Source organism: Dipodomys spectabilis, unplaced genomic scaffold (genome assembly GCF_019054845.1).
Source record: "Dipodomys spectabilis isolate Male_0828 unplaced genomic scaffold, ASM1905484v1 ptg000120l, whole genome shotgun sequence".
NCBI lineage: Eukaryota > Metazoa > Chordata > Mammalia > Rodentia > Heteromyidae > Dipodomys > Dipodomys spectabilis.
The window spans coordinates 4,010,338-4,033,236 of record NW_024870797.1 but is presented as its reverse complement, the minus strand read 5'-3'; the positions used below and the strand labels follow the sequence as shown (position 1 = coordinate 4,033,236).

At 37.5% G+C, this 22,899-nt stretch overlaps 1 pseudogene; it reads left to right on the top strand.

Annotated features, from left to right (window-relative positions):
- The first annotated feature begins 8,181 nt into the window (after positions 1-8,181).
- On the top strand, positions 8,182-13,986 carry LOC122115536 (annotated as a pseudogene).
- Positions 13,987-22,899: the final 8,913 nt, after the last annotated feature.

Sequence of the window (22,899 nt, the reverse complement as noted above, 5' to 3'; positions counted from 1 at the left end):
CTACATGCTGTGAACCTACTTGTATTTCTCAAGTAAACCTTTCTTTATGTAATAGAAATAAAGTTCAAATTAAACAGAATGAGAAAACTCTCAGTAAAATTTATATAAGGAAGATGATTTTGAGCAGGTTTTTTTTGATGATTTTGAGCATGTTTACCTGCAATTATAGATATTTAGAAGGCTGATATCAAAAGAGAATCAAAGTCGGCTTGGACAGAAAATTTTGTGACCCTCTCCAATTGATTGTGTGCTGGTGGCTCAAGACTGTAATCCTACCTATTCAGGAGACTGAGATCTGAGGATCATGATTGAATGACATACTGGTCAGGAAAGACCATGAGACTTAACTCAATGACATAACAAAAGAGCTGGAATTAGAGCTGTGATTCAACAGAGAAAGTCTCTAACCTTAAAAGTACATGTCCCAGAACAGCCTAAACATCAAAAAGAACCAAATCCAAAAATTAGCAAAATGATGTAAAATTGTTATCCAAAAATGAATATTCTATCGTGGTTCACCTATTTTTTTCTAAAATGCTTCAAAAGTGTCCTTTAATATTTTCACAAAAATCACATGTGTATATAGAAAAGAAGTAAAGAAAAAAAGAAGAAAACCTGAATGTGGGTGTTTCACTTTTTTTTAAATTGGATTTTATTGTTAAGGTTATATACAGAGAGGTTAGAGCTACATGCATAAGTTAGTGAGTACATTTCTTTCTTTGTTTTTATTGTGAAAATACTGTACAGAGGGGTTACAATTACATGGGCAAGATAATGAGTATATTTCTTATCAAGCATTGTAGCCTCCTCCTTTATTTCCCCCTCCCATCCCTTCCAATACTTCTCCCCACAACCTCCACCCCACCGAATCATCTTCCCCACCTTCTCACCAAAGTTGTAAAGTTCCTTTTTCAACATAACAATTTGTACATCTCATTGTTGCAATGGGTCCACCTGTATCCATATTTAAACGATTTGTTTTTTTCATTCTCCTCCACAAATTATACCAACATCAAATACAGTGAAAGCAGGGGTTATACCATGGGGGAAGGACATGCAAAGCAACAAAAAAATCTTATAAATGTGTTAGAAACAATCGCATGAAAGAAAAGAATTTGAATACATATCTTAGAGTTCATTTCCCTAACATCAAGTTATCCGATCTTTTTGCTTGACTCAGACATATACAATTTATTGCAAATAAGGGAAACCATGGGACCTATGTTTCTTTGGGCCTGGCTTACTTCACTTAATATAATTTTTTCCAAGTCTTTCCATTTCCTAACAAATGGGGCAATGTCATTCTTTCTGATGGAGGCATAGAATTCCATTGTGTATATATACCACATTTTCTTGATCCATTCATCTACTGAGGGGCATATGGGTTGGTTCTATATCTTAGCTATAGTAAATAATGCTGCAATAAACATAGTCGTGCTGGTAGCTTTAGTGTGGTTTTGTTTGTGATCATTTGGGTAAATGTTCAAAAGTGGGATTGCTAGGTCATAGGGGAGCTCTATGTGGAGTCTTTTGAGGAACCTCCATACTACTTCCAAAGTGGTTGAACAAGTTTACACTCCCACCAACAATGCAGTAGGGTTCCTTTTGTCCACATCCCCTCCAGTATCTGTTGTTTTTAGAGTTCTTAATTATAGCCGTTCTAACCTTGGTGAGGTGGTATCTCAATGTTGTTTTAATTTGCATTTCTTTTATGGCTGTGGAGGTTGAGCATTCTTCATGTGTCTATTGGCCATCCTTTCCTCTTCAGAGAAGTTTCTGTTTAAGTGTTTAGGCCACTTATTTATTGGGCTTTTGTTTCTTTGAGGATTTGTTGTTGGGGTATTTAATTTTTTGAGTTCCAGGTATATTTTAGATATGAGACCCTTGTCCATTGTATGGCTAGTGAAAATCTTCTCCCAATCTGTGGGCTTTCTATTGAACTTGCTAGCTATGTCCTTTGCCATGCAGAAGCTCTGCAATTTCATGCAATCCTATTTGTCCAACCTTTCTTTGATTTGTTGTGTTTCTGGGTCTCTATTAAGAAAATTTTGGCTTGTGCCAAGGAGACATAGGGTTTCTTCTATTCCATCCTGTAATGTTTTCAGGTTGTCTGCTTTGACTCTGAGGTCTTTGCTCCATTTGGAGTTGATTCTGGTGCAGGATGATATATAACGCTCTAGCTTTAGTTTTCTATAAGTAGTTAACTAAGTTTTTCAGCACCATTTACTGAAGAGGCTGTCTTTCTTCCATTCTATTTTTTTTAGCTCCCTTATCGAAGATTAGATGGCTATAGGTCTGTAGGTTCATTTCTGGGTTTTCAATTCTATTCCATTGGTCCTGAGGTCTGTTCTTGTGTCAGTATCAAGCTGTTTTGATTAGTATGGCTTTGTAGTAGAGTTTGAAATTTGTATTGATATGTCTCCAGCACTGTTCTTTCTGTTGAGGATCGTTTTTGCTATTCAGCGTCTTTTATTGTTCCATATGAATTTTTGGATTGCCTCTTCTATTTCCTTGAAGAATGAGGTTGGAATATTGATAGGTTTACATTGAATTTGCAGATAATCTTGGGAAGTATTTGCATTTTCATGATGTTGATCTTTCCAATCCAGGAGCATGGGAGCTTTTGCTACTTTCTAAGTTCTGTTTTGATTTCCTTTTACAGGTTTTTAAACTTTTCAACATAGAGGTCCTTCACTTCTTTGGTTAAGTATTCCTAGGTATTTTATTTTTTGTGGGGCTAATACAAATGGAATTGCTTTCCTAATTTCAGCCACACTTTTCTCATTGTTGGCATACGTAAAAGCCATTGATTTTTGAGGGTTAATTTTACACCTGCTACTTTGCCAAAGTTTTGAATCAGCTTGAGTAATTTGGGAGTGGAGTCTATGGGATTCTTTAAATACAAACTCATGTCATCTGCAAAGAAGGAGAGTTTTACTTCTTTCCCTATTTGGATCCCCTTTATGTTTGCATTTTGTCTTATTGCTGTAGCTAGGCATTCTAATACTAGATTGAAGAGAAGTGGAGCGGGTGGACATCCTTGTCTCATTCCTAAATGAAGAGGAAATGGTTTTAGTTTTTCACCATTAAGTATAATGCTAGCTGTAGGTTTGTCATATACAGACTTTATTGTATTGAGGAATGTTCCATGGATTCCTAATTTTTCCAGAACCTTCATCATAAAGGGGTGTTGGATCTTGTCAAATGCTTTTTCTGCATCTATTGAGATAACCATGTGGTTCTCATCTTTGCTCTTGTTGATGTGATGAATTATATTAATTGATTTGCGTATATTGAACCAGCTTTGCATCCCTGGAATGAATCCTGTTTGATCGTGGTGTATGATTTTTTGGATAAATTGTTGAAGTCGATTGGCCAAAATTTGTTGAGAAGTTTTGCATCAATATTCATCAAAGAAATGGCTTCATAGTTTTCTTTCTTTGATGAGTCCCTGCCTGATTTTGGGATGAGGGTTTTGATGTCCTCATTGAATAAGTTCTGTAGTGAACTTTCTCTTTCAATTTCATTGAAGAATTGGAGGAGTATTGGTGTGAGCTCTGCTTTGAAGGCCTTGTAGAATTCTGCTGTAAATCTGTCTGGTGCTGGGCTTTTCTTAGATGGGACTTCTCTTATTGCTGTTTCTATCTCAATGCTTGATATAGGCCGGTTAAAATGGTTTAACTCATCTTGGTTTTGTTTTGGCATGTCGATATTTGCTAGGAAAAGGTCCATTTTGCCAAGTTCTCAAACTTATTAGCATAGTTTTAAGAAGTATTCCCTTATAATGTTCTGAATCTTGGTTGTTTTTGTGGTGATGTTTCCATTCTCATCTCTTAGTTTATTTATTTGGGTGTGTTCTCTTCTTTTTCTGGTAAGATTTGCAAAGGGTCTGTCAATTTTGTTAATTTTTTTTGAAGAACCAACTCTTTGTTTTGTTGGTTCTATGTTTTATTTGGATTCTAATTTGTTTAATTCTGATTTAAATTTAATTATATCTTTCCATCTATTGGATTGGGATTTATCTTGCTGCTTATTTTCAAGGAGGTTCAGATGTCTCATTAAATTGTTGGTTTCAGATCTCTCCAACATGCCTCTGAGTACTGCCATTTCTGTGTCCCAGAGGAGCTGGTAATTTGTGTGTTCATTTTTTGTTGAATATCATGAACATTTGAATTTCCTTTCTAATCTTTTCAATGACCCACTCATTATTCAGCAGTGAGTTGTTCAGCCTCCATGTGTTATAGGACTTTCTTTGGTGGCTTTTGGTGTTGAGTTCTAATTTTATTCCCTTGTGGTCTGAGAGAATGAAAGGTATAACTTCAATGTTTCTGAATTTGGACAAGTTTGCTTTGTGACCTAAAATATGGTCTATTTTGGAAAATGTTCCATGTGCTGCTGAAAAAGCATGTATTTTGATGCTGCTGGGTGAAATATTTGGTAGATGTCTGTTAAATCTAGTTTATCTATGTACTTGTTTAGATCTGAGGATTCTCTGTTGAGTTTTTTGCCATGTTGACCTATCTAGTGGAGAGAATGGTATGTTAATGTTCCCAACAATTAATGTCTTTGGATCTATGTGGAATTTGAGGGAAAGTAGTGTTTCTTGGATAAAATTGGGTGCTCCATTGTTTGGTGAATTGATATTTAGAATTGTAATATTCTCCTGAAGGAGTGATACTTTAATTAGTATGTGGGGACCTTCTTTATCTCTTCTCACTAATTTTAATTTGAAGTCTATTTTTATCTGATATTAGGATTGCAGCTCTTGCCTGTTTATGGGGGTTGTTTGCTTGGTAGTTTTGTTCCAGCCTTTCACATTGAAAATGTGTTTGTTTTTATGGACAAGATGTGACTCCTGAAGGCAGCAGATAGAAGGATCTTGCTTTTTAATCCAACTAGACAGTCTATGTTGCTTAATTGGAGATTTAAGTCTGTCAATGTTGAGAGATAGGACTGAGAGGTATTTGGGAGTCCCTGCCATTTTATCCACCTTCTTGGGGGCTACAGCAACTGGGTTCTTCCTATGGTTCTTGGATTCTCAGTTTGGGTGCGGTTTATTGGCCTTTATTGAGGTCTTGTTGGTTTTCAATGTGTAGGACATCTTTAAGAATCTTTTGTAGGGCTGGTTTGGTGGAGATATATTATTTCAATTTTTCTATGCTATGGAAGGTTTTTATTTGACCTTCGGTTATGAAGGAGAGTTTAGCTGGGTACAGTATTCTTGGTTGGTAGTTGTTTGTTTTTAGGGCATGGCATACATCATTCCAGGCTCTTCTTGCCTTTGGTTGTCTCTGCTGAGAAATCTAAATGATTCTAATTGTTTTCCCTTTATAGGTGATTAACCTTTTCTCCTTGACAGCTTTAAGGATCTTTTCCTTGGTCTGAATTGATCTTGTGCAGATTATAATGTGACGGTGGGATGTCCTATTCTGGTCTGGTCTGTTTGGAGTTCTAAAAGCTTCTTGTATCTGAATAGGCCATATTTTTGTATATTTCAGAAGTTCTCTGCTAGGATTCTGTTAAACAAATTTCCTAGACCATTAACTTCTGTCTCTAGGTGCTCCTCTATACCCATTATCCTCAGATTAGACCTTTTGATAGTGTTTTCCAAATATTGAAGAGATCTATTGTATTTCTTGGATTTGTCTTGGATGGTTGTATGTTCTTTCTCTATAATATCTAGGCTGTCTTCAATTCCCGAGATTCGATCTTCTACATGGTCTAACCTACTATCAAGACTTTCTACTTTTTTTTATTTCTTTTTCTTCTAGTTGGTCAGCATTGATGGCTTCAAATTCTCTGTTGGAGCTTTGTTTTAGATCTTGTATGAACTTGTTTACTTCCTTAATTTGGTGTTCAGTGTTTATTCTCAAATCACTTAGTTGATTGGTTATGGTTTCCTTGGACTCCCATTCCTTCTGTTGGGTTCCATTCAGCATTGCCTTTGTGGACTCACTGAGTTCCTTCAGATCTCTTTTAATGGATTCCATGAATGCCTCTAATGATCTTTGTCTATTCTCATCTTGCTCTCTCAATTCCTGTATTACTCTTTGATTAGCTTCCTTATGTTCATGCAATTCCTGTCTATCTCTTTGACTGATCTCAGCCTGCTTATGCCATTTCTTTATTTCTCTTTGAGTGTTGTCAATCTGCTCATGCAATTCCTGTATCAATCTCTGAGTAACTCCCTCACGCTCATGATATTCCTGCATTGACCTTTGGTTTGGCTCCTCTCTCTCCCTATCATGCTCACACTGAGTCCTTTGCAGGTTTTCAATCATTTCATTTACCATGTTTACCAGTAGTGTTTGTAGAGCTTTTTAGGAGCTCTCCTCTGGATTATTCATTATCTGTTCTGTCCCCTGATTATCATAAGTGGGAGTTGAGATAACCACACTTGCTATTTTCCTTGTGTTCTTCTGGCTTATTCTGCCCATTTGGGATGAAAGTAACATGTGTTTTGTGCTAGAACACTATCTTAAGGCAAGCATCAACCAAAGTCTGTAGTTGCACAGTCAAACGTCTGCAGATATAATCTAGTTCAACAGATATAGCTATTCAACATCAAACAACTATGTATTAATGTGCTATGAACTGCAAAAAAGAATTTGGCAAACCAGAAATTATTAGGTTTTGAGAGAGATGTAGGTAAAAATAGGAATAGAGGGATGTGGAAAGGTAAAGAGAGTTAAATTAACTAAGTCCTAATCTCAAAGAGGGAAATAGATTGGATGGAATGATAGTGGAGAGAGAGAAAAAAAGAAGAAAAATAAAGAAAAAAGAGACAAAAAAATAGAAAAACAAAAATTAAAAATTAAAAAGTGAAACAAAAATTCTGCAAATTTAAGAATGTAATATACAGAGAAGAATGGGGATAGAATGAGAGAAGGGTAGGGATAGAAAGGAGACTGAAAAACTTAAAAATAAAAATGCTTAAAATATTATATAAGTATAAGGGGTAGTACTACTATTAAGTAATTTAAATCTAAGAGGTTTTGAATTGAGTAATAAATTTCTGGATTAAGTGTGTACACAATGAGGGTTAAGGTCTAATATCTGAGAATGAGCAGAACAGCAATTAAGTCATGCAAAAAAGAATGCAAGAGAAGAGAAAGTGAAAAGAATGAGAAAGAAAGAAAAAGAAAGGATCAAAATATCGTTAGAGAAAAAAAGCACACACACATATACCTTAAAATAAAAATTATAAGAGGAAGAAAAAAAGGTTAATAGTAAATATTTGTTTAAGTTAAAAATTAAAAATTAAAAAAAGTTAAAAAATTTTTTTAAAAAGGTACAAAAAAAGAGTTCTTTGATTTTTTTATTAGGGGTGGGGGATGGGAAGATCCTGTATCTCCCTTGCGTCCATAACCAGTCTCTTGTTGGAGTCTGATCTGCTTGTGTTGTTTGATTTTCCTGTGGCTTGATTGTTTTTTTAAGTCAGTTTGTTTGAGCAGCAGAAAAATGCTCTGCTTTACTCAGTATTTTGTGATCCTCCTCCCAGGCTAGTTCAATGGGAGGGAAATCTGCTTTGAGTATCACAAAAGAGGGAGATGGTTGTTTTCTCTAGTTTGGAGATACTGTGATGAGGCTAGGTTCTGGGTAGAGTTGAGGCCTTTCAGCAAATTGTAGCTCTTCCCTGAAGGGCTAGTGTCTGAGACACTCACAGAGCCCAGCCTGGAGCCATTCTCAGGGTTTATGTTTACTGAATTTCAATTGATTGTCAAGGCTGCTCTAGGGAGGGGCAGCTTCTGGCTCTGTTTACCCATGAAGAAAGCCACTCTTGGAGGGGGCAGATTTCCTCTGCCTGGGCTGGGTGACTTTTCCCTGGGTGGAGCTGAGCCTGGCAGGTCAGGTTAGGTTCTTGTGACCTGCTAAATGACTCTTTTGTTTTCTTCCAAGGCCTGAGTTGGAGCTAGCTGCTCAGCCAGGCCTTTGTCAGTATCAAAGATAGAGATCTTTGGTAGTTGTGGGGGAGGGGTGGCCTTCCCTCCTCTGCTCCCTGAGAAGAGTGAGGATGTCAGGCTTCTTCTACTCATTCCGAGTCTTCGTTCCTGGGTCGTCTCTGGGCTGGGATCTTCAAGATGAAGATGTCTGCTCCATGTCAGTTCTTGCTGGTGTTGAGTAGAATCCACTCTCCTGCTGCATCTGGCACCTTTGTCCTGGACTCTCTGTGTTGCAGGTATGTGGCTACAGTTGCTGCCACCGCTGACACTGCAGCTGCAGCCTAGGCTACTGGCAAGTGCTCAGATTTGTCTTCTTGCTGGGATTTTCCCTCTCTGGCTAAACTCTCTGTACTGTGAAGACACAGTGTGATTCTCTGGCTTAGGACTGTTCACTGGAACACTAAAGCTGCTTTCTATGGGAGAGCTTGTTTAGCCTCCAGTTCTCCTCCGCCATCTTCCTGGAATTCCATGAGTACATTTCTTCTTGAACTTTTTACCCCTCCTCAGTTTCTTCCAAATTCCCTTTCCTACCAGTCACTTTTATAATCTTAAGCTATTTAAGAAGCTCAGATTTGAGAATTTTGGTTCATAGCCACCTCTGCTAACCAAGTCTCTGAGACTTTTATGTCCATTTAACCAATGGAAAGCCAGAAGTAAGGCAGTTGCTCAAGTGGTAGAGTTTAAATTTTGAACAAAAAAACTCAGGATTGCTACCTGAGCACAGATGCTCATATATAGTACCCAAGTCATAGACCTAGCACAAAAAGAAAAAAATTAAAGGAACACATATTTTTAATAAGCAATCTAATAAGCAATCTAATAAGCAAGCCTTACCCAGAAAAGAAAGAGTAAGTTTTTGTCAAAGATTAAAATTAAGGATAAAAATCCAAGGAAACAACAACAAAAATATCATTCAATTATAAAAACACTAGCAGGTATGACATTGGCTTATACTTGCAATTCTATCCATATAGGAGGATCTATCCATGAGGATCACTATTTGAACCACCTTGGGCAGGAAAATCTGTGAGACTCCCACCTAAGAAGCCTCTTCCCCTAGTTTCATATTTGTGGATCCACCATGGAAAGATCTAGTGCCTCCAAAATGTCAAAGGTGGGGTTGTGGCTCAAGTGGTTGGCTATCCTTGAGCACAAAAGCTCAAAGACGTGCCGCCATCCTGAGTTTAAATGCTAGGATTATTGCACATGTGTGCATACACACTCATGCATTGCACACCCACTCACAAACACACACACAAAAAGTGCCAATAGTTTGAACAGAAAACTCTCACGAGACCAAATATATGTAAAAAGTGCTCAACTATCATCAGTTAGTGGGGAGATAGAAATAAAAACTATGTTGTACTGCAGTTTTTGTGTTTTCCACATATTAACTATAATGAATATTGCCCCAATAAACATGAGTATTGCTATATAGTTAAAAACATACACACTAGCTGATAAGGTGGCTCAGTGGAAGAGTGTTTGCCTTGCATGCATGAGGCCCTGGGTTAGATTCCTCAGCATCACAAAAGCAGAAAAAGCGAGAAGTGGTGCAATGGCTCAAGTGGTAGAAGGCTAGCCTTGAGCTGAAGAGCTAAGAGACAGTGCCTAGGCCCAGAGTTCAGGCTTTATGACCAACCAAAAAACACCAAAACCCACAAACATACACACTATATAATATGTCAGGTAGTTTTGCATTACAGTGATTAATCTGATGAACAACTCAGGAGAAGAATTATTTTATTCCAGTTTTGCATTTCTGTCTTTTTCCTGTTGCTTTGGTTCTTGGTGACACAGTACATAATTGATGGAGTATGGTAGAGTTTTGCGTACTTCCTAGAAGGTAGAAAGTGATAGAGAAAGAGATCATGATCCTCTCATCTCCTTTAAGGTTAATCTCAATAACATACTTCCATTTACTACTTCAGGTAGTATCCACTAATAACATTAAAACCTCGGGTCCCACCAGGTGCAGGTGGCTCAGGTCTGCAATCCTAGCTACTCAGGAGGCTGAGATCAGGATCATGGTTTAAAGCCAGCCCAGGCAGAAAAGTCCATGAGACTCTTATCTCCAATAAACCACCAGAAATCTGATAGTGGTACTGTGGCTCAAGTGGTAGAGTGCTGAATAACTGAGGAGCAGTGTCCAGGCCCAGAGTTCAAGCCCCATGACCAAAAAACCAAAAAACCTAAGGTCCCAAGCCTTCAGCATATTGATCATTAAGGAATATCAGATCCAAATAGTGGTAATATTCACAATAATCAAGATGTATTCACAATAGTCAAGTAGGAACAATGTTGTGATAGAAACAGGTATTATTCTATCACAAAAATTAAAATAAAAGAAAATAAAATTCTCTTTACAGAAAAAAATGAATGGAACTAGTTTGAATTATATTATGTGGGGGGAATAAATACAAGTGCATACTTATACACAAATATAAATAAGAATGTTATCTCTTGTTTATATAAACCAAGTAAAAACAATCTGAATGTAAATAGTGACTAGTAAAAGGTAGAAAAGTAGGAAACAGAGTGTTTGTAAACAAGGAGTGTTTGTAAGTTGTCAATGTAATTATAAACAGAAAATTCTTCAATTGGCAGTTGAAGAATAAAAATGTAAATAAATAAGATGGATTATCCCCTTTTCAGTTCTCAAAATTATGTTTGAAGAATGAATAATACATTCACACTGAACTAATGCTTTCAAAGTATATACAAATATTTAAGAAAGATAGATTATTAAGGAGGATGAGTACATGACAATACATTTCATACCTCACTCAAATTTTACAAATGATTATAGTTATCTAAATTCAGTAATTGTAGTAGTAACAAAAATCCCTATAGGGACACACAATATATAGATAATACATAAACTATAAAGTACAGATTTACAAAGGAAAAAGATCAAGTTATACAGGGATCAGAGAAAATAAAACAAAAAATAATTAACTTAAAAAAACAAATGATAAAGTCGGGCACTGGTGGCTCATGCCTGTAATCCTAGTTACTCAGGAGGCTAAGATCTGAGGATCACAATTTAAAACCAATCCCAGTAGAAAAGTCTGTGAGACTCTTATCTCCAATAAGTCACTAGAAAACTAGAAGTGGCACTGTGGCTCAAGTGGTAGAGCACTAACCTTGAGCTGAAGAGTTGAGACACAATGCCCAAGCCCAGAGTTCAAGCCCCATGACCACATACACACAGACACAGAAATGGTATACTTAATTCTAGTATATGAACTACATAAAAGGTCCATAAATTGTTCATTACAGCCATATTAGTAGAAATTATAATCCAATAATGTTTTATACAAGTTACTTTAAATATAACTGTCTAAAAAAGCTGAGTGCAAAGGATAAATACTTGTTGGGTTTTAGTCTGATTATAGGTGGTATATCCTTAAGTTAATGGACAAGTAGAGCAAACTTAAAACTATGTGGAGCAGAAGCGTTTTGGTCTAACTCTTGACTCTTCTATATCATAGAAGAACAATTTCCATAAATAAAAGGGAGCATTCAGAAGTATTTCTAAAATCTTAAATTGATTAGTGTGGTTTGAACTTAGGATATCAAGCTGATTCAATAAGTATACTACTAGTCTAACACTTTTAGCTTTATTATTTTTCATGAAAAAAATTGTATTTTGAAACTAGGATCAACCTTAAACCATAATTCTCTGGGAGTATATGCCTACATCACCTACCGGAGGTGGCTATATTATTATGTTAAAAACAAATATATTCATTTTCATTATAGAGTTGTCCCTTTTACTTCCCCATATCATGCTCTGGCTCCCATTTGTTTCCCAATGAAAATATAAAATCAAATGAAAAATAGAATATGATGAATGATATTTATGTATATTCACAGTTTGCATTTGTGTAAGAGAAACTGATAGACTGATAATGATGTAGACCAGGTCTTCAGATATAGGCTCACTGATCTGAAGGAATTCTGTGCTACTCTAGTCTCTATTTCTCAATGGAGCTTATATGTTTCTGTATTGACTAATACCTAACAGAATTATGAAATCAACAAACTTAAATAACAATTATGTAACTGAATTATATTTTGAATAAGTCTCCCACTAACTTTGCTTATATTTTTCAGTCCCAGTGTCTTTTTTCTGAGAAACTACCCAGAAACTTGTGACATGTCTCCAGGCAGAACTACATCCTGGTCAGCCTACTGGTCTAATGAAAACACATATCCCAACTATAGGACATTCTACCCCACCTAGTTTCCTAAATCCCAATCTTACAAAAGTGAAATCCTTAAAATTTTATTCTAGTTATTCCAGGAGTCTGATACAGGTTGTGATACCTTTCATTTGAATTCTTGGATACTCCAACTGTTGATGATTCACAACTCAAACACCTTCGGAAGCCTCCTAAAACAGGTTTAGGAAGAAGCAATAAGCTGTAATCAGCCATGGGTAGGGCAATTCTGTGCCTCATGATGTCTGATTTTCCAAAGGACTAGCCTATCCTCTCCAGGTTGCACCCATCTATACCCACACTGAGCACTGTAAGCCCGGCTTCTTTCAGAAAACAATTGGTTATCCTAGGTCCAGAAAAAACAACAACAACAACAAGGAGTGATCATAATGGGGAAACCACAAATAAAATGCTCAGAGGCAGATTTACCAATCAATGTGCTAATAGAATCAGCTAGCATACAGTCTCCTCCTTAACTCAAGAAAGTATTTGCACTTACTCCCTTTTCCTAGCTTTATTTTACTTTATCCTTTTTAAAAATTTTCCAAATACACATTCTCTATAGTATTTAGGTTATAATCAGAATCTATTATTACAAATAAGGTTTTATACATTCTGACCTTATCTCCATTCTTCCTTCCTCACACCATAACCCTTTTGTTTGGGAAGGGGGAGGAGTGGTTAGATATGGGGTTTACATTGTGGACTTGGGATCTTTTGTTCAAGGCTAGAACTCTACCACTTTGAGCCACAGTTCCACTTCAGGTTTTTGAGGAGTTAATTTGAAGTAAAAGTCTTATAGATATTTTTCGGCCTGGCTAGCTTTGAACTATAATCGTCAACCCCCGCAGTAACTAGGATTACAGGTATGAACTACTGGTGCCTGGCTAACCTTTAGTTTTAATTTCTTAATTTTTAATTCCTTTATCTTTAATAAATTTTGAATCCGTAGTGTACTTTAAAAGAGTCCATGGACTGGGAAGTTAGCTCAGTGGTGGAGTGCTTTTGCTTGCATGCATGAGGCCCTCAGTTTGAATCCTCAACATCACATAAACAGAAAAAAGCTGGAAGTGGTGCTGTGGCTCAAGTGGTAGGGTGCTAGCCTTGAGTGGAAGAGCTAAGGATCAGTGCCCAGGTCCAGAGTTCAGCCCCCATGATCAACAAAATAAACAAATAAATAAATAAATAAAGGACTCCTAGTACTTTTTATCTATAACCTTATTAGAGGTGCAAATATGTTTTTTTTTGTTTTTGTGCCAGTCCAGAAGGATAAACTCAGGGTTTGGGTACTGTCTCTAAACATTTTTTGCTCAAGATTATAACTCTTCCACTTTAAACCGCATGTCTACTGCCAACTTTTGGGAGGTTAATAGCAGATTTAAAAGTCTCACTGGGTGTGGATGGAGTTGGCAAACTTATGAAGTCATTGTCACATTTGCTCCTTGTCTTGGTTTTGCCAGGTTTCATCATTCCACATATGCCACCTTCACTTTCTTAGAAGTGTAGATGGAGACCATCTCCCTTAGTGATGGACACACCTTCTAGAAGCACAGACCTGTGAGTTATATATGCTGAGCTGCTCGAGGATGGGAAGAAATTTGATTACTCTGGGGCAAAAATAAGCCTTTGCATTTGTACTAGGTAAGCAAGAAGTGGTCTAGGATTGGAAAGAAGTGGTCTAGGATTGGATGACTGTGGTTCAGTGAGCCAAACTGACTATCTGAACAGACTATGCTTACAAAGCTACTGGGCACCCTGACATCATCCCAACAAACTCAATTCCATTTTTCTATTTGGAGCTTCTAAAACTGAAATAACAGATGCCTCTTTTTGCAGTTTCCTGTTTGTGGATCTGCCATGAAGGATCTGGTGCTTCTTGACACCAATATGGAGCTCTCCTGATGTCCCAATACACTCTATAAACATCTGCCTCAACTTGAAGGTGTTCTTCACTCAGCTTTTCTTTGAATACCTCTAACTTTCTCCTTTATTTCTTCTCCTGTGTGTTACCTGAATTATGATTCATGTTGAGGTAAATATTAGTTTGTCTCATATTTAGCTTTCTTCTTTTCTTTTCTTGTGTGTGTGTGTGTGTGTGTGTGTGTGTGTGTGTGTGTGTGTGTGTGTGTGTGTTGGCTTGAACTCAGAGCCTGGGCACTGTCCCTGAGCTTCTTTTGCTCAAGGCAAGCACTCTACCACTTGAGCCACAGCGCCACTTCCGGATTTTTCTGTGTATGTGGTATTGAGGAATCGAACCTAGGGCTTCATGCATGCAAGGTGAACATTCTACCACTAAGCCACATTTCCAGACTGTATTTAGTTTTCTAATTAAAGCCCATGCCAAGTATTAAGAGCACACATGATTGGTTAGCTTTAGAGTAAGAATTGATGTGAGTGTAGTGGGGGGAGGGTGGTTGGTGAAGATTGAAAGAAGTTTTACTTTGTGGCTGAAAATTTTGTCTAATATATATTAAAACATTCTTCTTGCTGAGTTACAATGTGATAGCAGATTTGAGACATAGTTAGAGCTAAATTGTTCTCCAGTATGAGAGATTATTTTGTTCAATTAAAAAACCTATCCAAAACTAAGGGGAGGGATAACAGGAGGATCCTCTGCTTCTGCTAACCCCTTTGCCTCTGAAACCTCTGCCTTTCAAAGCAGGTTACTTTCATTGCTGTTTGACATCATAGTTATCTGTACCTGGACTTTAAGGAACCTCTGAAGCCTTTATGACCAGAATAGTTTTTGCTTCTTTTCCAACCTGTAGTTTCTCTAATTAGTCTTCAGAACTTTTATAATCTAAACCTATCTAATTCCATTTCTTAAACTTTATGGACTTTAATTGAAAGTTAAAATTCAAAGTGCTGTTTATAGATTTACTACTCAATGAAAGACCAACAATCATGACAAACCCTTGAATGTTGTCTATGAAAATGATGTTGGCCATTGTAGGTTCAGTATCACCTGGGTTTTGATGTTCCACTCTGCTGATAATAGTTTTGTGGCTTTATCTCCTCTCAGCCTGTGCTGTCTGTGTTGTGATTTGGTGAGGAATGCTGTTCCTTTATTCTACTTCCTCATCATACACCGCATGTGAGTTTTATAGTTGCTTTATTGCCATAGGCCCATGGCTCATGCCTGTAATCTTAACTGCTTAAGATACTGAAATGTGAGGATTGTAGTTTAATGCTAGCCCAGGCTGGGAAGTTCATTAGACTTTTATCTCCAATAAGACTTTTATCTCCAATAAATTAAATTAAGGATTCTAAGTGGCACTGCCATCACAATGTAGTGGATGGTAGGGAATAGGATTTAACTGGTACTATCTTGTCTTCTTGGTGGATGAAGGTGAAGTCACACTCCCTGGTGTACCTAAATTCCTAGAGGCAGTGGGGCAGAGACTTGGATAATCTGTTATTGGATCCTCCAGTCCTGTACCATGAGCTCACAAGACCCTTGAGCTCCTTGTGGTCCTTTCCCCTGATGATGCTGTTTAGGCTACAACCAGTTAATGTACCATTGTGCCTCCTGATTCACATGTGTCCTGCCTCTCCCCAGTTCATGATGACATCCCTTTTTCATTCTCCAATAGAGTTAATCTGGTTTGTTGGGATTGTTTTCCTGTTCTTCCTTTGCCTTACTGCCCCCATCACTTAGTTTTCTAATAGTGTTAAGTGTAGTCAAGGCTGCAAGTATTCTGGGGACATTTGTCTACCTGCAGTTGGTGGTTTTCTAATAAAGACTCCCAATTCAACTTCTCAAAACACTGCTTTTCTATATCTCATGATTAAATTCCCATACAATATTTGTTAAGGGGGCGCTTGAGTTCATTGAAGCCATACTGGCAAATGGCCTCAGCAATTCAGGCTGTGTTCAGGAAAAGAGGTTTGTACCCAGTAGTGCATGGACCTGAGATCATGACCCTGTTGAGAGTGTCTGAAAGCCTTCACAGGACGCTGTTAGGCAGTGAGGGTTATAACAAAAGATCAGGTTCCCCAGTCACACAGGAAAATGTTTTTGCAAACCAGAGTGCTGTACAGTCGGAACTATTGTAGCCCCAGTAGAAATCTGCACAGTTGTAAAAAGTTAAATGTATATAACTTTGCTCTTAGCTTTAACAAACACCTTGCCTAATTTTTTGGTACTAATATGTGGGAGATATTATGTTCCTTATTTCTTTGGCTTGTTATCTTAATTTTTCATATTGTTTCCTTTCCAGTATGGAGTAAAAGACAATTGCTTCTTATGACATCTGATCCTGGCAACCCCTTGATAAAATAGACTAAAACTTCAGATCTATGGCTAGGCAGGGTCATGTCACTACTCATCTTGAAGCAGTTACAGAAGATGGATTTTTGCCCATCAACTTCCCTTAAGATCAAATGACCAAAGTCATTTTTGGGAAAATGAGTCAGGATAGATTAAAGCAATAGGCATTAGAAAGAGTGGTAACAATTACAGACCTCTTTGACAGTGGAGACCACATTTATGAGAGATGGCTATCGACCTAAGCATTCTATGTTTGCCTAGTAAATCTTAGTCTTAATTGAGGAAATCTGGTTGTTGAAGCTAAGACTTTTGCATCACACTTTCTGTTAACAGTTTTCCTGAGTCATCTTTGACACTCTTCCAGTGGTACAAAAATGTACCACTGTATATCTTACATGGCCTGACTTGGAAAAGGATTGCTGGTTGTTTAACTTCAAAGCCTCCTGACTGTGTGGGTATCAGCCATATTGAGCCAATTTTGATTGGCCACAGAGTGTAGCTGGCAAAAACAGAAGGGGGAACTCTGTGCAGCTTGCAGAGAAAAATGTTGTTTTTATGCTAAGAAAAAGGTCTGGTACAGAAGACCCTCTTTTGTAAACTTTAGAATTGTAAAAACTTGGTTAGGTTCACTTTCCTAAGGGCCCAATATAGCCCTCTCACTGAAGAATCAATGGTTTGATTCTATGTACATAAAACCAGTGGGGATTGAAGCAAGGATCCTGTGCCTAAATGGCACCATTTTGGCAATGTGGTGGATGACAGGGAACTGGGCTTACTGGAACCATTTTGTCTTCTTGGTGGATGAAGGTGAAGTCCTATTTCCAGTTGTGGGTGTGTTTGACTTTCTAGAGGCAGAAGCAGGGACATAGACAATAAGTTACTGGACCTGCCAGTCTTGTGACATGAATTCACAATACTCTTGAGCTCCCTGTTACCCTGCCCCATGATGACCCTATTTAGTCCCAACCAGCTCAGGCATCATTGTGCCTCATGATATTCCTTTTTGCCTGGCCTTTGGAGTTGATCTTGTTTGTTGAAATTATTTTTCTGTTCTTTGTTTGCTTTACTACCCCCATGGCTTAGTTTTCTAACTGTTAAGTGTAGTCAAGCCTGCAAGTTTTCTAGGGACATTTGTCCACCTGCAGTTAGTGACATTCTAGTAAAGACTCCCAATTTGACCTGTCAAATGTGGCTTCTCTGTATCTCATGACTGAATTCCTGAATAACAAAAAGTACTGAAAAATGAAGCTGGAAGTAGACCTTAGGCCTAAGTGGTAAAGCCCTGGCTTTGAGCAAAGGAAGACCAGGGATGACAACTGTAAGATGGGAGCAAAATAAATGAAATAGACTATAAAGAAGAAAATTGTTTCATGTTGGCTTTAAAAAAAAGTGTGGACTTTCTTGCATGACTGGCTTCAAACTGAAAGTTTCAGATATCAGCATTCCAAGTAACTAAGATTTAGGTTGGAATTACTCTCTAGTAATTAGAACCTGCACAATAACTAGTAACAACATTGAGAATACACCAATAGTAAAACTGCAGGCAATTAAACATTCTAAAGAATAACTGGACCTCAAATTTTATCAGAGAAACCTCAAAATTATATTTTAAAAAAGGCAATATGACTTCTCTAAAAGTATTAATATCATGAAGAAGGAATGACATAACAAACTGGGCTAAATCTCAAGAAACCAATAAGATGCTAGTAAGACAGAACAGCCTCTCTCCCCCTCCTTTTCATGAAAGATAGCACAAAGCCTTACCAGAAATAACCTTCCACAAACCAGTAATCACTTATAACTGTCAATCACCCATTAATTACCTGAATGTGAGTCAGCAAAGGACCCCAGGTTCTGATGTCACTTCTTCATCCTCTGAGATCACTTCTTGAACTATTCTGGTCACACTTTCTTTGGACAGTGAGTGGTTTCCCAGGCTCTGAGATCACTTTCACATTCTCTGTAGATTTACCTCCTTCCCCTCTTTCTACTATTTGTTTTCACTCCCTACACATCTATATTTGGTGTGGATCAGCAATTTGATTTTTTTCTCCTGATAAACTATTTGCCTCAACCATGTAATGGTCTCCTTTTGGAAACCTATACAAGATCAATGAAATTAGAAGTCCTGAGTACCTTAAAGTAATTCCAAGACCAGGCTACTCAGGAGGCTAGATGTGAGGGTCTCCATTGTAAGCCAGGCCAGGCAAGAAAGTTCATGAGACTTGTATCTCCAATAAACAACTTAGAAAAGCTGCAGTGGCACTGTGGCTCAGGTGAAAAGCATGCTAGCCTATTAGCACCAAAAAACAAGAACAAGCCAGGTGCTGGTGGCTTACACCTGTAATCATAGCTACTGGGAGGTTGAGATCTGAGAATCAAAATTCAAAGCCAGACCAGGCAGGAAAGTCCGTGAGACTCTTTTTTGTTGTTGGTCGTGGGGCCTGACTCTGAGCCTGGGCATTGTCCAGTTCTTCAGTTCAAGGCTAGTGCTCTACCACTTGAGCCATAACACCACTTCTGTTTTTTCTGCTTATGTGGAGCTGAGGAATCAAACCCAGGGCCTCGTGCATGCAAGGCAAGCACTCTTCCACTGAGCCCCCTTCACAGTCCATACTCCTCCTGCTCCCCATGAGACTCTTATCTCCAATTAATCACCAGAAAACTGGAAGTGGTGCTGTGGCTCTAGTTTTGAGCTGAAGAGCTGAGGGACAGCACCTAGGGCCAGAGTTCAAGCATCACGACCAATAACAGCAAAAAAAAAAAAAATCAAAGAAATAAGAATAAGCAATTGGTTAAACACCTGATTCTATCTTGCAATTCTAGTTTCTTGTAAGGCATGTATCTAGGGATCATGATTCAAGGTATCTCAAACAAAAACAAAAATAAGTTCAAGAGACTATATCCTAACCATGGTTGGGCTAACGGCACACACTTATAGGTGATATGCATTAACTGAGTGCAGCGTACTTTAATGAAAGGGAAAATATGAATAGGGACAGCAGTTTAGAATAGCCTCGGCAAAAATAAAAGCCTATCTCAAAAATAACTGAGACTAGAGGTTTAGGGCAATAGTAGAGCACTTGCCTAGCAAGCATAAGGCTTGGGCTCATTCTCCAGTACTGCCAAAAAATGAATGAATAAATGTAAAATAATGCTAAAAGAAGTAATAAAGGGAATAGAAACCCCCCAAAAACAAAGTTGAAATTTTGGAAATAACAAAGCATTCCAGGCAAAATCTAGCATATTATGGATGAGGTTCTTAGATAACAGAGCCATTATTAACTCATTAATTCTACATGAAGGCAAAGAGCAATGATGGGAAGACTTCCATATAGGACCTTCCACTTGGCCCTAATAACACCCTTAAACATACAATGTAAAGTCAGAAAAAAAATGGCATAAACTAAAACAACATAAAAGAAATACAAACATAGCTGACACCACTGACTCATATTTGTAATCATAACTATTCAAAGATCTGAGGATCAGGGTTTAAACACAACCCAAGGAGGAAACTCCATTTTATTTTCAATTAGCCACCGAAAATGCCAAAAGTGGAGTGTTGGCTCAATGGTCCTTTAGCAAAAGCTCAAGGACAGCATCCAGATCCTACGCTCAAGCCTCAAGACCAGAAAGAAAAACAAAGTAAAGAAAAAAAAGCAGAAATGAGAATCCAGGCTTCAGTCTTCCAAAATAAATTGATAAATTATAGACTTTTCTGCAATTACCTTTGAAAGGAAAGCAAAAGCAGACTAGAGGCCCTTGCCCAGCCATTAAGTGAGCCTTAGACCAGAATGACCAGGGACAATTAGCAATGAAACACTGCAGGTGAAGAGACCTGCAGGGAATTTGTCCTCTGCAGGGGAGAATACACCTATGTCCACTCTGGGAAATTGAAAGAGAGCTTGAGCAGGGACAAAAATTGCATATTCTGCCTAGTCAATTCACACAAATTTAGCTTTAGTCCACATGAAAATGAGAAGGAATAAAACCAGGAAATCATCAAGAGAATTACATGTGGGAAGAACTAAGAAAGGAATACAACAAACTAGTAAAAGGAAAGGAAGAACAGAGAAAGCAAACTGCTGCATAGAACTTCCCTAACATGCATTTGGTTGTCAGAATGTAATTCCCATTTTTTTCCAAGGTGGCACAATACTATGGAGTCCTCTAGTGACCTTTAGAGTATCAGAACTAAATCTCAAAGGAAAAGACCTTGGGAGCAGGCTAAGGGCACTCCTGTATTCATACAGCACCCTTGTGCAAGGAGGCACACAGTGACAATGAAACAGAGGGAGTCATCTGTCATTCAGAGCACTGCTTGCAGTTGCAGCAGGATGCAATCCTTCTGGTCAAAATAGTGCATCTGAGCCTACATTGCAGAATTTGAGGGCTTACAAAGATCTGCATAAAGGAAGGAAGATGTACTTTCTTGGTCTCTAGGAACTATTCCTCACCAGAATTCCATCCCTGCATTACCCATTTTGTCTCTAATGAGACAAAATGGCTTGTATATTCCCTTTGCCATTGCGAAGTAGCAATAGATTTTTTTGATCCCTAATTTCTTTTGCTAACATTAGAGTGGTAATGCGTTGTTGACTCACTTTCTCTTCATAAGCTTCCAAAAGGACAATTACAACTCTGAAGATGCTAAAAACTGCTCAAGAAAAAGAGAACCTGGCTCCATACATAATCCATAACAAGCATATAGGTTATGTGCAGCTGGTTTGTAAACAACAGATGCTAGGGTTGCAGGTCCCCAAATTATTTTTGTTCAATACATTTCTTTGTTTATAAATCAGTGAAGAGCTTAAACATAAAAAAATGTAAGAAATGTCAAAAAGAAAAAAAATGGAAAGAAAAGGAATGGAAGACAGAAAAGCAAATGAACAACCTGGAAAGAAAAGATGGGGGGAAAAAAGAAAAAAAATAAGCTGCAAGTAGAGATATGCCTCAAGTTGTCAAAAAAGCTCAGATACATTGCCAGGGCCTTGAGTTTAAGGCCCAGGGTACCACTAAATAAGTACATAGATAAGTAAATATAAAAATGCAAAAGATTATGTTTAGACTGGCCTAGGAACAAATACACTCTACTTGAAAAATATGTTAGGTAAAAAGTTCTGGAAACATGGCTCAAGTGGCCTTATAAACTCAAAGCCCTTATCAAAAGGATGTGGGGTGGGGAAATAGGGGTGGTGGGACAGGGGAAGGGATGGTAAGGGGAAACAAAGGAGGAGGCAACAATGCTTGGTAAGAAATGTACTCATTACCTTACTCATGTAATTGTAACCCCTCTGTATGGTATTTTCACAATAAAAAATATATATAATAAAAAAGAATATAATCGACTACTGTGTATCAACCCTGTGTTTTTTCCTAATTCATTTTATTCTCAAAGTCCTTTCCCCCCAAAATTATTTCTAAATTCAAGTAACTATGAAAAAGTAAAAAAAAATCAGGTTACAGAACAAAATTGTAAAAATATTTGCTTTCTAAGCATATCCATTTTAATAAGATATTATAATGTAAAAAATAAAATTGCTGGGTGCTGGTGAATCATGCCTATACTACTAGTAACTCAGGAAGCTGACATCTGAGGATTGTCCTTCCAAGCTATCCCATGCAGGAAAATCCTCATGAGACTCTAGCTAGCCCATGCAGGAAAATCCTCATGAGACTCTTACCTCCAGTTAACAACTAGAAGTGAAGCTGTGGCTCAAACTGACAAAGCACCACCCTTGAGTAAAAGACCTCAGGGACAGCACTCAGGCCCCAAGGGTAAGCCTCATGATCATTATCATTATCATCACCATCATCAACAACAACAAAACCCAAAAACCTAAAACATAAAGTAACAAAGACCCACATTTTAGAAACAGGGAGGGATTGTTGGATTTTTTAAAAAAAAGAAATCAATAACATGTAAATGCATAGGAGTAAAAAAGAGAATGAATAGAATTAACCTCATGAGGAATATAGTAAGGGGAGGTTTGTCTAAGTAAATGAACTTTCATGTTAAAATACAGTATTATTTACATCAATAAATTTTTTATCTTAAATTTTATAGATGAAGCAATATAACATATGAGGTAAGTATAGATGGCATAAAAGCTCCAATGTGGTTCAAGAATACATTGTTTGGCAATGCTCAAGAATGAAGCAAGAAAAAACAAGAAGAAAAACTTTATTGCATGCATCTTCAGTAGTATATGTAGTAAAGCAAAAACTAGTTTTGAAAGCTGGTTTCAGCTTAAAGCTGCATTGATATAGAAATCTGAAATCCTTTAACAATAATTTCAGATGAAATGTAACAAAACATCAAAAGACGTTTACTAAGCTCTATTATTAAAACAGTAAATATTAAATTTTCCTAGGGAAATGTATATAATCTAACAGCTTCTAGTCAAGTAGTCAGTTGTAAAATAATTTCCCTAGAATTTGCTTTAAATACATCCTT